Below are 15,962 nucleotides of genomic sequence, written 5' to 3'. Positions count from 1 at the left end.
ACAGTGCCCTACAGTAATGTGCTTCCACAGCTCTAGCAATGCCTAGTCTCTCTCAAATCAAGCCCAAGACTGGCCTACAAGCAGCACAAGGACCAAGAGAGACAGACATGGAGAGTGAGATAAAGTGAAGAGACAGAAAAATATGTCTGAAATGAAATAACAGGACAAAATTACTGAGAAAGACTTAAATGAAACAGAGATAAGTAATTTTCCTGATAGAGAATTTAAAATAATGGTCACAAAGATGTTCACTGGACTTGAGAAATGAATGGAGGACCTCGGTGAGACCCTCAACAAAGAGATAGAAAACATAAAAAAAGAATTAATCAGAAATGAGGAACTCAATAACTGAAATTAATTAAGGGAATAAATACTAGACTAGAGGAAGCAGAAGAATGGATCAGCAAAATGGAGGAGAGGGATAGAAAGCAATCAAGCTGACCAGGAGAGAGAAAAAAAAGACTAATTTAAAAATGAATATAGATTAAGGGAACTCAATTACACTATCAAGCATAATAACATTTGCATTATAGGGATACCAGCAGGGTAAAAAGAGAAAAAGAGGCAAAAAAATATAAAAATATATATTTAAAGAAATAATAACTGAAAACTTCCCAAATCTGGGAAAGGAAATAGATATTCCAATCCAAGATACACAGAATATCCCCAACAAAATCAACCCAAGGAGGTCCACACCAAGACATGCAGTAATTAAAATGGCAAAATATAATGATAAAGAATCTTAAAAGCAAAACAGACAACCAAAAACAGTTACATACAAGGGAAACCCCATAAGGCTATCAGTTGATTTTTCAGCAAAACCTTTGCAAGACAGAAGAGAGTGGCATGATATATTCAAAATGTTGAAAGAAAAACAAAATAAAACAAAACAAAACAAAAAAACCTGCAACCAAGAATACTACATCCAGCAAGGCTATCATTCAGAGTAGAAGGAGAGAGAAAGAATTTACAAGACAAATGAAAGTTAAAGGAATTCATCATCACTAAACCAGTCTTACAAGAAATGTTAAAGGGGCGAATCCCTGGGTGGCGCAGTGGTTTGACGCCTGCCTTTGGCCCAGGGCACGATCCTGGAGATCCGGGATCAAATCCCACATCGGGCTCCCGGTGCATGGAGCCTGCTTCTCCCTCTGCCTGTGTCTCTGCCTCTCTCTGTCTCACTGTGTGCCTATCATAAATAAATAAAAATTAAAAAAAAAAAGAAAAAAAGAAATGTTAATGGGGACCCTTTGAGTGGAAAAGAAAGCCAGTAAGCAGGAGTAAGAAAAGTAGGAAGCACAATAGCAGTAAAAATAAGTGTATTTATGAAATCAAAACCCAGTAATAAAAGAGTGCCTGGGTAGCTCAGTCAATTAAGTGATCAACTAGGTTTTGGTTCAGGTTATGATCTCAGGGTACTGAGATCAAGCCTTGAGTCAGGCTCTGTGCTCAGTGCGGAGTCCACATGAGATTCTTTTCCTCTCCCTTTACTTTCATCTCTGTCCCTCTCCCTGCCTATGCTTTCTCTTTCTCTCTAAAATAAATAAATAAAATCTTTTAAAAAATGATAATACATATGCAGAAAATGAAGAGAAAAGAATTCAAGAATATCACTAAAGAAAGCCAGGAAACCATGAGAGAAAAAAGCAAGAGAAATAGAAACAGATAAGTCCAAAAGCAATTATAAAACAGGTAATAAAATGATAATAAGTACATACCTATCAAGAGTTATTTTGATTGTAAATAGACAAAATTCTCCAATCAAAAACATGGGGTGACAGAATGGATAATGTGCTATCCATCATCTACCTCTCAAATTACTGCAATAAAAATGTAGGGTAAGTTTCATCATGTCTGATATGCAAGCAAGGAACTGAGATATTGATGGGCTAAGTTTCTTGCCTACTATCAATAACAGTGAGTAATAAAGCCAGGATTTTTTTAAAGATTTTATTTATGAATGAGAGACAGAGAGAGAGAGAGAGAGAAAGAGGCAGAGACACAGGCAGAGGGAGAAGCAGGTTCCACGCAGGGAACCTGACGTGAGACTCGATCCTGGGTCTCCAAGGCAGCGCTAAAACACTGAGCCACCCGGGCTGCCCTAAAGCTGTATCAGTTTAAGTCAAATAATAGGTTATTATGCTCTAAAAAGAAGCACAGGATTTTTATTCACAGCATCTGAGTTTAGAATTCCAGATCTTGAACTTAAGAGGATGTAGAAAATATTTTACCCCTTAAAGCTCCATTTTCCTGATCTGTAACATGGATATTATCATAACTACCTCATGAGTTGGAATCACAATTTCCCATCCATTGAGTTGGTTTTGGAATATCTGCCCCACTTTTGTGTCTTTGTGCATCTCTGTGTCTGTGCAAGTCACCCTTTCCTGGGAGGCAAGGTGTCATAATGTTCTAGTTAGGAACATGATATGTGGTTTCTGGATGGATTTCAAGTTTTGTAGAGGTGGGAAAGGTGATAGGTATTCATCATCACCCTTGCCTAGAGTTTTCATCATTGATTCATCAGGTAAATTAATACCAGATTGCACCTGGCAGATTATACAGACTTGATCCGTTTGCCATGGGATTTTTGTGCCAGGATTGCAGGGAGGGTTCCCAAACTCTCTTGTATCCCTAGCTAACCCATTATCTTTTTATATACCAAAATCTTCCCCCTTCCTTCTGCCTCTGTCTCTTTCATATTTCTTTTTTCAAAACTCTAAGCTGCTTTAGAGCCAGCAGGTTGAGGGTTAAGGGCCTCATTCAGATTTCCACATTTTAAAAAAGAAGAAGGAGAAGCCTAATGTGATCTCCTGCAGTTTTTTTTTTTTTTTTTCCCCTGAGAACAGATTTTCCAAGTTTAGCATTAGAGAGGACAGAGGAGATACTGAGAATGGAAATGTATGAGGAAAGAATCAGGAGTGCCCAGGATGAGATAAAGCAATAATGGTAAAGGGCAACAAGAGAGAGAGAGTATAAGGGAGTAAGACAAAGGGAAATTATATGGTGGGAGGAAGCTGACAGAGTGAGCAACACAGATGGAGCTGATAGGACAGGGAGGATGTTATGCCAGTGTCCACCCCTAAGAATCAGAAAGAGGTTCCAACAACTATTTTGAGAATATTCTACTTTCCTAAATTTTTAGATTGTTATATGACCATATTCTTATTTTTTACATCTCCCGTAAGCATCAGTTAGCTACATTAATTTAGCTGTATTAATTGCTAAGTAATTGCACCTTTTTTATCCAAAAAGATAATCTGCTTCTTGTTGATTCTAGAAAAAACAGACTCAAGGCCAGAGTCAGAGTCCAGGTATCTGCTTGAATTCCACCTCCTCAGAGTACTACTACAATCTACATTATTTTCTTCAAAACACTTAGTGATATCTGGACTTTGTGTGTATTTATTGATGATTCCTTTCATTAGCACATAAATTCCTTGAGACCATGGTCCTTGCTAGGGTTTTCGTTGTGTTCTAGCTCGGAGAAGACATTCATTAAATATGTACTACTCAACTGATTACAGTTTGTGAGATACACACACACATACATATCATACATAGACATATGTATAATATTTATGTGTACATTAAATGTATACACGTGCATATACATCATACATTGTATTCTATATTTATCTACTTAAAGACACATACATTTCTTTCATCTTGATCATTCCCTTTCTTTTAATTTATCCATGTATAATACGAGAAAAGAACATGAGAGGCAGTTAGGTAGAAAACTTATTTTCCCTTTGGAGTTTGAAGAAATGTTTTTTTAGCACATATGGAGGCAGCATCAGCAGAACTCGTTACTAATTTTGAGTGAGATATACACAGCATTGTGTATGATTATTAGATTGCACTGAGACATACTATCTCACTACTTTATCTCCTCTACCACTACATTGAGGATCTTCTATCATCACAATAATGGAAATTGCTGGAAGACTGACAGGAAAATCCCTATGTGAGTCTCAGAACTCTTCCAGGATAGAATCAAACAATAAAGTAGTATTATCCAAGTCTCTGTGACTATGTCCATTCTCCCTGACATCTCATCAATATCAAAGCTAATATTGTTCAGTGCCTAATATCAGTTCCTTGTCTTTTGTTTCTTCTTTCATTTTGCCTTGAAAAGCCTGAGGCTGAAGCTGCATATTATGATAAATACTCCAGATTTCAGCGGCCTATGTGACTGAAGACTTATGACACTTCTCCATAATCAACATAACTGGTAACAGTTCTTTGAACAAACACTGCAATATTGGTTAATTAAAAAACAGAAATATGTTTATTGGTTACTGTCATTGTATAAATGTTCACTGTTATCCAACAAAATGGAAATGATGTTGTTATAATATAGGCCATTACTGAAATATTCACAAAACCGAATCAGAACATAGAATATTGAGAAAGCTAGAATCAGGACAGAAAACAAATAAACAAACAAATTTGATAAAAGCATTTACTGAGTTTAATTTGGTTTCAAATTGTGTTTAACATCATATTTCTTGCACCAGTAAGGGGCAGGATGCCTAGATATATATTCTAACTAGCAACTCACGAGCTAACAACTTGAATTATAAAAGTATAAAATTATGGACTTTAAACTTGTTATTCTGATATTTTTACCTTTACTATTTTTCCAACTACAACATATCCAATTCCAAAAGTTGCTGGTATAAATTTACCTGTGAAGGGGAATGAGTCTTTTATTAAGAATTCAAGAGTCCCTATTAGTCTTTCTATGAATAAATATCTTATACCATTACTTACACTTGCTCTAGATCCATCTGTATTGTCACAAATGGCAAGATCACATCCTTTTTAGGACTATATAATATTCGTGTGAGTGTGTGTGTCTATATCAAATGTTCTTTATCCATTAATCTATATTAATTCCATTAATCTATGGAAGCATCAGGGTTGCTTCCAATATCCAAAGAAAATGAAAACACGAATTCAAAATAATATATGCACTCTTATATTTACTATACATTGTTTAAAATTCACAGCCTCTTACTCTTGATTCAGTATCTGAGGTAAGTTATGAACTCTTTTGACATATATCACTCTATTAACATTTGGGTTTCTTTCTTCTTTTTAATCTTTATGAATACAGAGCTTTACCACTTCTCATTCTTCCAGAGAGATTATTTATTTTTTGGTGTTGTGGATGTTAATTCCAGAAAAATAGTATTATTTACTTTTTATATTAATAATTCAATACAAAAATTCAATATTATTTTCCCTATGTACATTCCACAGCTATAATAATAAAAAAGCTTTTTTTTAAAACTTTTATATAGTCAGAAGCATATGCTTCAACATGTACTGCTTCAAATTTTTATTTGACCGACAAAAATCTAGACCTATTTTCTTCAGTGAACAATAATCATATTATTAGTCAACACAGTAAACTTTCAGTTTACTGTGAATATTCACTGAAATTTTTGGCTTATTTGACTGTGTAAAAAATCTAAATGTTGTTTAACATAACACTGGACAAGTTTCTAAATAGAGTATTCCTAGAGAATACAAAATAATAATACATAAAAGGACTAAGATACTTAATCAGAGAAATCGAGAAATATTTAATTGAGGCTCTATTATTACAGTTTCTGGGCAAACACAGTCTAGTTAAATGAGGTATATGCCTTCTATAAAATAAAATTACATTTATGTAACTTCCAAGTCTCTGAAAAAAGTTAGTGAATATGATGAATATAATTTTCTTGCCTTTTGAAAGCTCTTTCTAAAGTTACCATAGAAATCTTTTTTCTTTTCCTCTTTTCATCTTAATGAAAGTTAAAAGAATTGTAAATGTAACTGAATTGCCTCAAAATACAAGACATTATCATTAATTTTCAGCACAGTAAAGCCCTTAGTTGTTATATATATGCTATATAATATTAAGATATAGCATATATGATTTAGATAAGAAAATAATAATTAGTACTATGGTTTAAGTAACTAAAAAGCACTCCCTATAGCATTTATTACATCCTCATTTTTAAATGATTTATCTCTATAATAATATACACTTTCACAGAAGAATTCTGATGTAAAAATGTATTATACGCTACTTAAAGCTTGAAAAGGAGAGTTAAATACATTTTAAAGAGAGTTTAATACATTGTCTATCTGTCAGCATTCTTTTTGCCTATCTACAATATATTTGTTCTAATTGTATTGAAGTATTTTGTCTAATCCTTTTATACCCAACTCCTACAAATATTACTCTATGCCAAATAAACAAGGCATTAAATATTCAGCATCCAAAATCTAATTTTATTAAAATATGAAAATCAAGATCAGAGTCTATTGAACTATGGAAGTTATGGACCTTCCAAAAAAAAATTTTAAGAGCACAAACCCATTTTTTTTTTTAACCAAAGTGAGAGGGAACAATGGTTCCTGACTGTCCCTTTCCAGGAAGACTTATTCCAAGGAAATGCCATAAAAAATTTCTACTTCTGTACATTCCTCAATATTCATTTTTTCAATTTCTTACAAACAAAAATAGGAAGTTTTCAAGTTCTGGCCAACATATTTTACCTTAACCTTCTACCAAAAATCAAAACAAAATAAATAGTAATAAAAGATTAAAAATCCTATAAAAGCTAGACATGCATGAAAACAAAAAACAAAACCTCTGACTGTACTGAAGAACAACTACACTACAATCTGTGATAGGTATAAATACTGTAAGTACTTTATTTACCACTGGCTCTTCATAGAGGACACAGGTGGACTCTGAATTGAGTTCAAACAGAAATGACACTCACATGGTCTAAGGAGGCAGCATTTACACTTTAGAGGTAAAGCAGGAGGGACTCGAGGACCAAAATCCCAGTAGAGACGAAGAGAGGAAATCTCAGTGAGTGAGCCTATATTCTGTGAACAATTTTTCCTTAGGCTGTAAAAATATTCCACAAAATTCAAAGAAAAGTATTTGGCATCCAATCAAAAATTTTTAAATGCTAAAATTAGAACAAATTTTCAAAGACAAGAATAAAACATAATAGAGATCTATAGGCATGCACCATAGAATAATCAATGTTAATATGTATAAGAAAATATTGGAAAGGGTGGAGAATTTCTGAAAAACACATGGATGTTTGAAACATCCATGAATGAAACAGATTTTACATCTAAAATATATATTTTTATTTTTATTTTTTATTTTTATTTTTATTTTTATATATTTTTATTTTTTTATTCATTTTAGAGTGCACAAACTGGGGGAGGTGTAGAGGAGAGAGAGAAACAGACTTGCCACTGAGCAGGGAGCCCAATGTGGGGCTTGAGCAGGGAGCCCAATGTGGGGCTTGATCCCAGGACCCCGAGATCATGGCCTGAGCCAAATGCAAATGCCTAACCGACTGAACTACCCAGGCATCCCTAGAGCTAAAATATTTGTAATGAGTACGAATTTTCCAACACTAATGAAAGGCATCATTATCTAAAATAGAGATTTTAGAATTTCTAAAAGCTCCAAAAAAGATAAATGCAAAGATAATCTGATCTAGGTTTATCAGCACTAAACTAATGAAAATTTGGAGAAAGGGAGAGAGAGAGAGAAAGAGAGAGAGAATGCATTTGAAAGGAATATTCAAGAGACAGAGAACAATATTACAGTAGTAAATAATAACATTGACATCTGATACCTATATCTGAAATAAATACTTCACTAAATAAAAATGTTATAATACCTCACTTAATGATTGGAGTATAGTTTTTATTTTTTTAAGATTTATTTATTTATTTATTCATGAGAGACACACAGCGAGAGGCCGAGACATAGGCAGAGGGAGAAGCAGGCTCCCTGCAGGGAGCCCAAAGTGGGACTTGATCCCAGGACCCCAGGATCACAACCTGAGTTGAAGGCAGATGCTCAACCACAGAGCCACCCAGGAGTCCCATATTGGAGTGTAGCTTAGCATTTGAGTCAGATTGAGGAGGTGAGTATTAGTGAAAAGAGTATGGAGACAGAAGTAAGACAGGGGTTCAGAGTGATGTGACTAAGATTTTAACTCTAAATAAAACAGGTGGACATTGGAGTATTTCAAGTAGAAGAGTTTTGAAATAAACAGTATAATTCTGACTCCTGTGATCTTCATAAAATGAAGCAAAAGGACAGATTAGACAACCTTTGTTACAATCCAGGCAAAAAGTTGTCCTGACTGAATATGAGTTTTAACAATAGAGTAGAGGAGGGCAGCCCGGGTGGCTCAGCGGTTTGGCACCTGCCTTCAGCCCAGGGCCTGATCCTGGAGACCTGGGATTGAGTACCATGTCGGGCTCCCTGCACGGAGCCTGCTTCTCCCTCTGCCTGTGTCTCTGCCTCTCTCTCTCTCTCTCTCTCTCTCTCTGTATCTCTCATGAATAAATAAATAAAATATTTTAAAAAACAAAACAAACAAAACAATAGAATAGAAGAGAAATGGTTGGCTTCTAGATATAACGTGAAGACAAAAGGCTCTCTGGATTTGCTGATGCCACAGATAAAAGGAGTGAAAAAAAAGGAAGGATGGTAGGGAAGATTCTAGATCATGAGGTGGAAGAAGGAAGCAGCATAAATTGACATTTGGCATGAATGTATAAATTAAGAAAAAAAGTGTCAATTGTGTAGCTTCCAATTTCTAAGAGACAATTTTACACTTGTTTCAGCTAATTTTAACTGAATTAAAACATACTGAAGTCAAAAAATCTCAGAGAAGGTCAGTTATTGTCAACTCCTGATAGTCTTACTGGTATAATCCACAGTGATTTAGAATGTGAATTTTTCTAAAAATTTGGTAAAAACAAATAAAAATCCCAACCTTGACACAGGATGTCACTTTGAATTTTATGATACCAATAAAACTAAAGGGGAAACCAACTCTTGCTCTTAGCTCATAGCTAAATATGATGAACAAAAATAATGTAAACTTTGGCATATAACTCAAAAAATGCAAAGAACTGATTGGTATTTCTATAATATAAAAACTGTTTCTATCTATTTATATTAAAATTACAACAATGAAATTAATGAGATTGGGCTAGAATTGAAGATATTTCTTAAATGCTTTATAATATGTGTCAATCTGTAAAAACTGCAAGAAGTGGAATGTAAATTTGAGATAAAGGAGAAGAATAAATAATGTAAATTGCCAAATGTTGAAAAAAAAAGTTTAAATATATCTTTTAAATGAATATTATTGGGCTTTAAATCCATATGTGATTTTATATTCCATTGGATAAGACCAGGTTCATTTTTATTTTTATTTTTGTTTATTATTTTTTTTAAGATTCTGTTAATTTATTCATGAGATACACAGAGGGAGAGAGAGGCAGAGACACAGGCAGAAGGAGAAGCAGGTTCCATGCAGGGAGCCTGATGTGGGACTCGATCCTGGGTCTCCAGGATCACACCCTGGGTTGAAGGTGGCACTAAACCACTGAGCCACCCAGGGATCCCAGATTCATTTTTAAATGTCATTATACACAGGGGCATCTGGGTGGCACAATTGGTTGAGTATCCAACTCTCAGTTTCAGTTCAGGTCAGGATCTCAGAGTCCTGGAAGTGAGCCTGTCTCAGGCTTCATGCTCCATGGGAGTCCGCTTGAGTTTCTCTCTCCCTCTGCCTCTGTTCTTTTTAAGACTTGGTAGAAATGGTGACTGACATTTTTTTTTTTCAATATATGAATGTATTTTAACAGATCTAATGAAATAGTCAAACCTCTTTTCTGAATAGTAAGCATCTCTTTAAAGCAGAGATAAGTGCAGTGGACTCTGATATGATCTGTGTTGGACCAGTTTGAACTGCATAGCTTAGCCAGAGGCGATGTAGGCAAACTGCTGGGTGTGTATTTCAGAATACTACTAAATGGTCATGAAAATGACCCACAAAATGTTTTATGTCCTATTTGCTGTACTCTCGAAAACAATGCTATAAATAATTCTTTTAGAGATGCATATAATTCATGAATATTAAATGATGTTTTAGTTCTATGAATCTCACATTGGAGAGTAGCTTGTTTGCAGAAAAATTTTTCTTTAATAACTGTAACTTTAAATTTTATTTACACTGGTTCAGATTATTAAAATTTTCTGCTTGTTATACATCACTCTCAAAATGCAGTCTTTTTATCCTTGGTGTATAATTATTCATAATTTAGTGTTTTGTTTTTTAAGCTACATTGACTCAATCTTTTCTGGACCCTGACTAGAGACTAACCTGTTCCCCTTTTTGAGTAACTGATTAAGTTCATGTACCAAGCCCTTGTACGATCTCATCCTCAGGGCCAATATGTACCTTATTGCCCTTATTGCCCAGGGTGTACCTTATTGCCCTTATTGCCCAGGGCCAGGAATCAGACACATAGGACAACCCCCGCATCTCTGAACCAGTGAGATTAGCCAATCCACTGGGAGAAAAATCTTGTTAATCCCACCCTGTTTGCCATGCATAAAATGCACCTCCTAATGCCTCTAACCTATCATGCCCCTGTCTCCAAGCACAACCCCTCCCGAGGCCCTGCCAACAGCCTTCTCTCCTTTCAAACTGTAACTAACAAAGCATTCTACCTTTCATTTACTCACGGGTCAGTGCATTGTGTCACACCATCAAAAGATGTATTAAGTTTTATAAGACATTATTCAATATGCTTTATTGTATATGCTAGCATCATAAGAGACAAAGAGCACTGACTTTCTGAGGCGTTTATCATTTTATCTATTTATGTCTATCATCTAACATACATAGCATGCAGATAGCATATATGCATATTTGTAAAATTAGAGTATTTGCTTTCTTATTTCTTTCTTTCTAATATGTAGTTTGCTTAAGTACAAATCTCTCTTTTTAAATCTCTGTTTCTTAAAACAAGACTGGAACTTTATTGAAAATAGGGTTGGTCAAAGTAGTGAGAATTTTCATATTTTTTGAACTTCATCAAATAATAATGAGTGTCATGTACCAAACTCAATGTCTAATTTTTAAATGAACAATACCTCAACAGATGTTCCCAGAAACATATTAACCGGCAATAAGCTACTATAAATTATTTCTCCTGATGCAGTGTTTAGCAATCTTAGTGAAATATAATTTATGTACAATAAGCTGCATTCATGTAGAGTGAGCAATGCAATGAGTTTTGAAAGATGTATACAACCATGAAACAATCATCACAACCAATGAGCTTAATTCCCCCCTCCTAGAAATTCATATTAATAGATTATATATTTCCTTATGCATCTCGCATCTTTTGCTCTAAATAATGAGTTTAAGATTTTTTTCCCATGGTGTTGAAAATGTCAGTAGTGCATTATTTATTGCTAACAGTAGCATTGTCTAGATTTAACTTTTAGTGTGCTTATTAACATGTTGATAGATATTTGTGTTGTATAAACTGTTTTGTTTTTATGATTACAATTGCTATGAACTTCTATACACAAGTTTATGTATGAAAATAGATTTCACCTCTTAGGGTTAATACCCAGGAATAGATAACTGAATTGACTGGTTGTATATTTAAAAAAAATGCTGAAGTGGTTATAATATTTTATATGCTCACCAACAGTGTTTGAGGGGTTTCACTTCCAGGTATCTTTACCTCCACTATTATCAGTCTTTGATTATAGATATCTTAGAGAACGTAGAGTTACATCACAGTGATTGATTTTGTTGTTTGTCATTTCCCTAGTGATTACAGACATAGAGCAACTTCTCATATGTTCATTAGTCATTTTAACACTGTTGTGTTTTTTTTTTTTTGTTTTTTTTTTTTTAAATGAGAGATACAGAGAGAGAAAAGCAGAGACATAGGCAGAAAAAGCAGGCTCCATGCAGGCAGCCCGATGTACGACTCAATCCCAGGACTCCAGGATCACACCCTGAGCTAAAGGCCGCTGCTTAATAATGCTGAGCCACCCAGACGTCCCTTTAACACTGTTTTGTAAAGTATCTGTTAAAATCTTTTGGGGTTGATTTTCCTTTTGTTATTGGATTTTAAGAATTCTTTCTATATTCTAATATGAATCATTTGTTAGATGCATGTATTGAAAATATTTTGTCTCATTTTATAGGTTGTCTTCTCATTTCATTAATGGTGTTTTCCAGAGGAAGAGGTTTTATTTGAAAGTCAATTCACAATTTTCAAATAAAATGTATTTTTTTTAGGACGCCTGAGTGGTTCAGTGGTTGAGCCACTGCCTCCAGCTCAGGTTGTGATTCCAGGGCCCACAGATCAAGTCCCGTATTGGGGGGAATAAATAAATGAATAATAAATAAATACAATACAAATTTGAATAAATAAATACAAAATAAATAAAAATCTGAATAAATAAAATAAAAAATTTTAAAAAAATTAATGTATGTTTTTAGAATCTTACCTAAAAATTTTCTGCTTGCTTAAAGGTTGGGAAATACTTCTTCTATAACTTTTCTAGGTAATATATAGTTTTAGTATTTATTTTTTTATTTTTTATTTTTTAAAGATTTTATTTACTCGAGAGAGAGAGAGAGAGAGGCAGAGACACAGGCAGAGGGAGAAGCAGGTTCCACGCAGGAGCCTGATGTGGGACTCGATCCCAGGTTTCCAGGATCACACCCTGGGCTAAAGGTGGCTCTAAACAACTGAGCCACCCGGGCTGCCCAGTTTTAGTGTTTATATTTCATTATTATATTACAATATTATTTAGCATATTATTATATAGTTAGTGATTCAAGTTAACTTTTGTATATAATGAGGTAAGGGTCAAGTTTGATTTTTTTTTTCTTATATGGTTGTTCTATCACATTTCTTGAAAATACTTTCATTTGTCTCATTGAATTCCCACCATAACTCTTTCAAAGATCAATTGATTATATATATTCGGACATATTTCTGTACTTTCAGTTTTGTTCCATTGATCTTTATGTCTGTCCTTTCATGAATATCAAATTGTCTTGATGAATGTTGGCTTACGTTAGCATCTCTATTATAATGTAATCTAATTTAATCCTCCGTTTTTCTATTTTCTTTTAAATTTCTTTCACTCTTCTAGTCATTTGCTTTTCTGTATGAATTATAGAATCAGATTCTTAGTTTCTACAAAACTTGCTACTATTTTGATTTGGATGGCATTAAATCTAGAGATTAATTTAGAGATAATAGAGGTTTTACTAGCTTTGAGTTCTCCATTGGGCAGACAAGTATAGCTATTGATTTGATTTGGTCTAATTTAATTTTACTCAACAATAATTTCCAATGTTCAGGGTGCCTAAGTGGCTCAGTCAGTTAAGCACCTGACTTCAGCTCAGGTCATGATCATAGGGTCCTGGGAGCAAACTCCACATCCAGACTCCTGTACAGCAGGCAGTCTGCCTCTCCCTCTCCCTCTGTCCCTTCCTCTAATTGTGCTCACTCTAATAAATAAAATCTTAAAAAAAAATAATTTGCAATGTTCAATGAATAAGGCCTACATATATTTCACTAAATTTCTTTCTTTCTTTCTTTCTTTCTTTCTTTCTTTCTTTCTTTCTTTCTTTCTTTCTTGGATGCCATTGGAAACTGAATTGCATTTTTATCTCATTTCCCAAATGTTCTTTTGTAATACATAAAATTACAGATGCTACTTTTCATAGTGACTTTTATCCTTCAACCTTCCTAAATTCAATGGATTTTTCTACATTCTCATTTATATTAACTGAAAATCTATAGCGTTACTTTTTTTTCTATTGCAGTATATTTATCATCTATTTATATTTCTTGTCTTTTGTACTGGATAGAATCATCAACATAGTCTGGAATAGAAGAAAGGATAATTTATATTTGTTTTTTATTCGTTACCTAAGCAGGGAAGCCTTTAATCTCTCACCATCATGTATTATGGTAGCACTGGATTTTTTTTTTTAAGATTTTATTTATTTATACATGAGAGACAAGAGGGAGAGGCAGAGACATAGGCAGAGAGAGAAGCACACTCCCGCCAGGGAGCCTGGTGCAGGACTCAATCTCGGGACTCTGGGATCACACCCTGAGCCAAAGGCAGACGCTCAATCACTGAGCCACCTAGCCATCCCAAAGAGCATGTTTATATTCCTGTCATTTTCTTCTTGACTTCCAGGATTCTACCAACAAATATGTTGGATTACTTGACATCATTCCACTGGTTTCTGAGACTATGTTCAATTACTTCACTTTTTTCCTTTGTTTAGATTATTTAATTTACAATGATCTATCCTCAAATTCAGTAATTATTCTGTTTTTTGATCAGTGAAGCCAATCAATTTATTTATTTATTTATTTTTTTGAAGTTTGAAGGTTTTTTTTTAAGATTTTATTTATTTATTCATAGAGATGCAGAGAGAGAGAGAGAGAGAGAGAGAGAGAGAGGCAGAGACATAGGCAGAGGGAGAAGCAGGCTCCATGCAGAGAGCCTGATGTGGGACTCGATCCAGGGTCTCCAGATCACACCCTGGGCTGCAGGCGGCGCTAAACCGCTGCGCCACCGGGGCTGCCAGAAGCCCTTCAATTTAATTTCAGTTACAATACTTTCCAGTCGTACAATTAAAGCTCTTTGTTTCCACTAGTCTTTTGAAATTCATTCACTGCTCATTCATTGATAGCATATTTTTCTTTAAATTTTCATATAAATAGACAAGAGCTGTTTCAAAATTTTTGCTTAATTCATCATCTTTGCTCACTAGTTTTTTTCTTATAAACGGACACTACTTCCTCAATATATTAAAGTTATGAAATGTAAAATTATGTTCAACTAAAATAGATTATAATTCTGACAAGATTTTTGATATAAACAGTAATTATGTTCTGTAGAATTTCAGCTTAAACATAATTCCCAAGATCTATAGTTAACTGAAAGAGCTTAAACTGCTTTTAAATTAATTATGGTAATGTTCAGATACTTGGATAATTTTTAAAATAAAACAATATTGAACCCCAAGCACAAATTTAATATTTGTGCCTTAGATTCTTTAGGCACTAATAATAGTGCCTTAGATTCTTTGATATATTAGAGAGTGGCTAAAATTTTAAATCACATCACTTAATGTGCTGGTTCTTGCCACTTTAAGAATGTACAAAATTAAAACGTTTGCCTACAGTGACTGAACTTTGCTGGTCTATTTGCTAAAGTCCTTATATGATAGGCAATTATCAATTACAACTACATGAAATAGAATTTAGTTTATTTGATAAATGTTATATTTAGTATGTGTAATTTAAATTACACCAGGAGCATGAGTATCAGAGAAATACAACTGTGTAAGCAAGGTAATGGGATCTGATTTCGTTTTTCTAGGAAAACAGGTAGATTTTTGTCCTAAGGGAGTGTGTTGGCATGTTCCAGAATAGTGGAGAATGAAATCTGAGTTTCTATAGCAAATTCTCGATGTTTTGAGGATTTTGAATCTATTATTTTTTTTTAACTTTGAGGTAAAATTGACAAAATGTTAAAATATTCAAAGTGTATGTTATACATACTTTTAAAATACCTGTATACATTGTGAAAGGAGTCCCATCATGGAGTTCATTAACACCTCTCACTTATTTATCTTTTGTGTTTGTGTGAGAACATTTAGCAAATTTCAATTATGTAATACAGTGTTAACAACTATAGTCACTATGTATGATTTACATTAGATTCTCAGACCCTGTTCATCTTATAGCTGAAAGTTTGTGCACTTTTTACCAACTTACCTTATTTTCCTTACTCCCCAGCCCCTGGCAAACACTTTTCTAGTTTCCATAATTTTTTTTTTAAATAGATTTCACATGTAAGTGAAATTTGTCCTCCTCTGTCTGGCTTATTTCACCTAGCATAATGCTCTCAAGGTCCATCCAGGTTGCAAATTGCACGATTTTCTCCTTTTCATGGTTGAGAAATATATCATTTTATATACATATACACATCAGGTCTTTATCCATTCATTCATTGAAGGGCACTCAGATGATTTCCATTAACTTGGATA

This window comes from Canis lupus, chromosome 38, assembly GCF_003254725.2.
Source record: "Canis lupus dingo isolate Sandy chromosome 38, ASM325472v2, whole genome shotgun sequence".
NCBI lineage: Eukaryota > Metazoa > Chordata > Mammalia > Carnivora > Canidae > Canis > Canis lupus.
Note: the sequence above shows the minus strand (reverse complement) of the source record.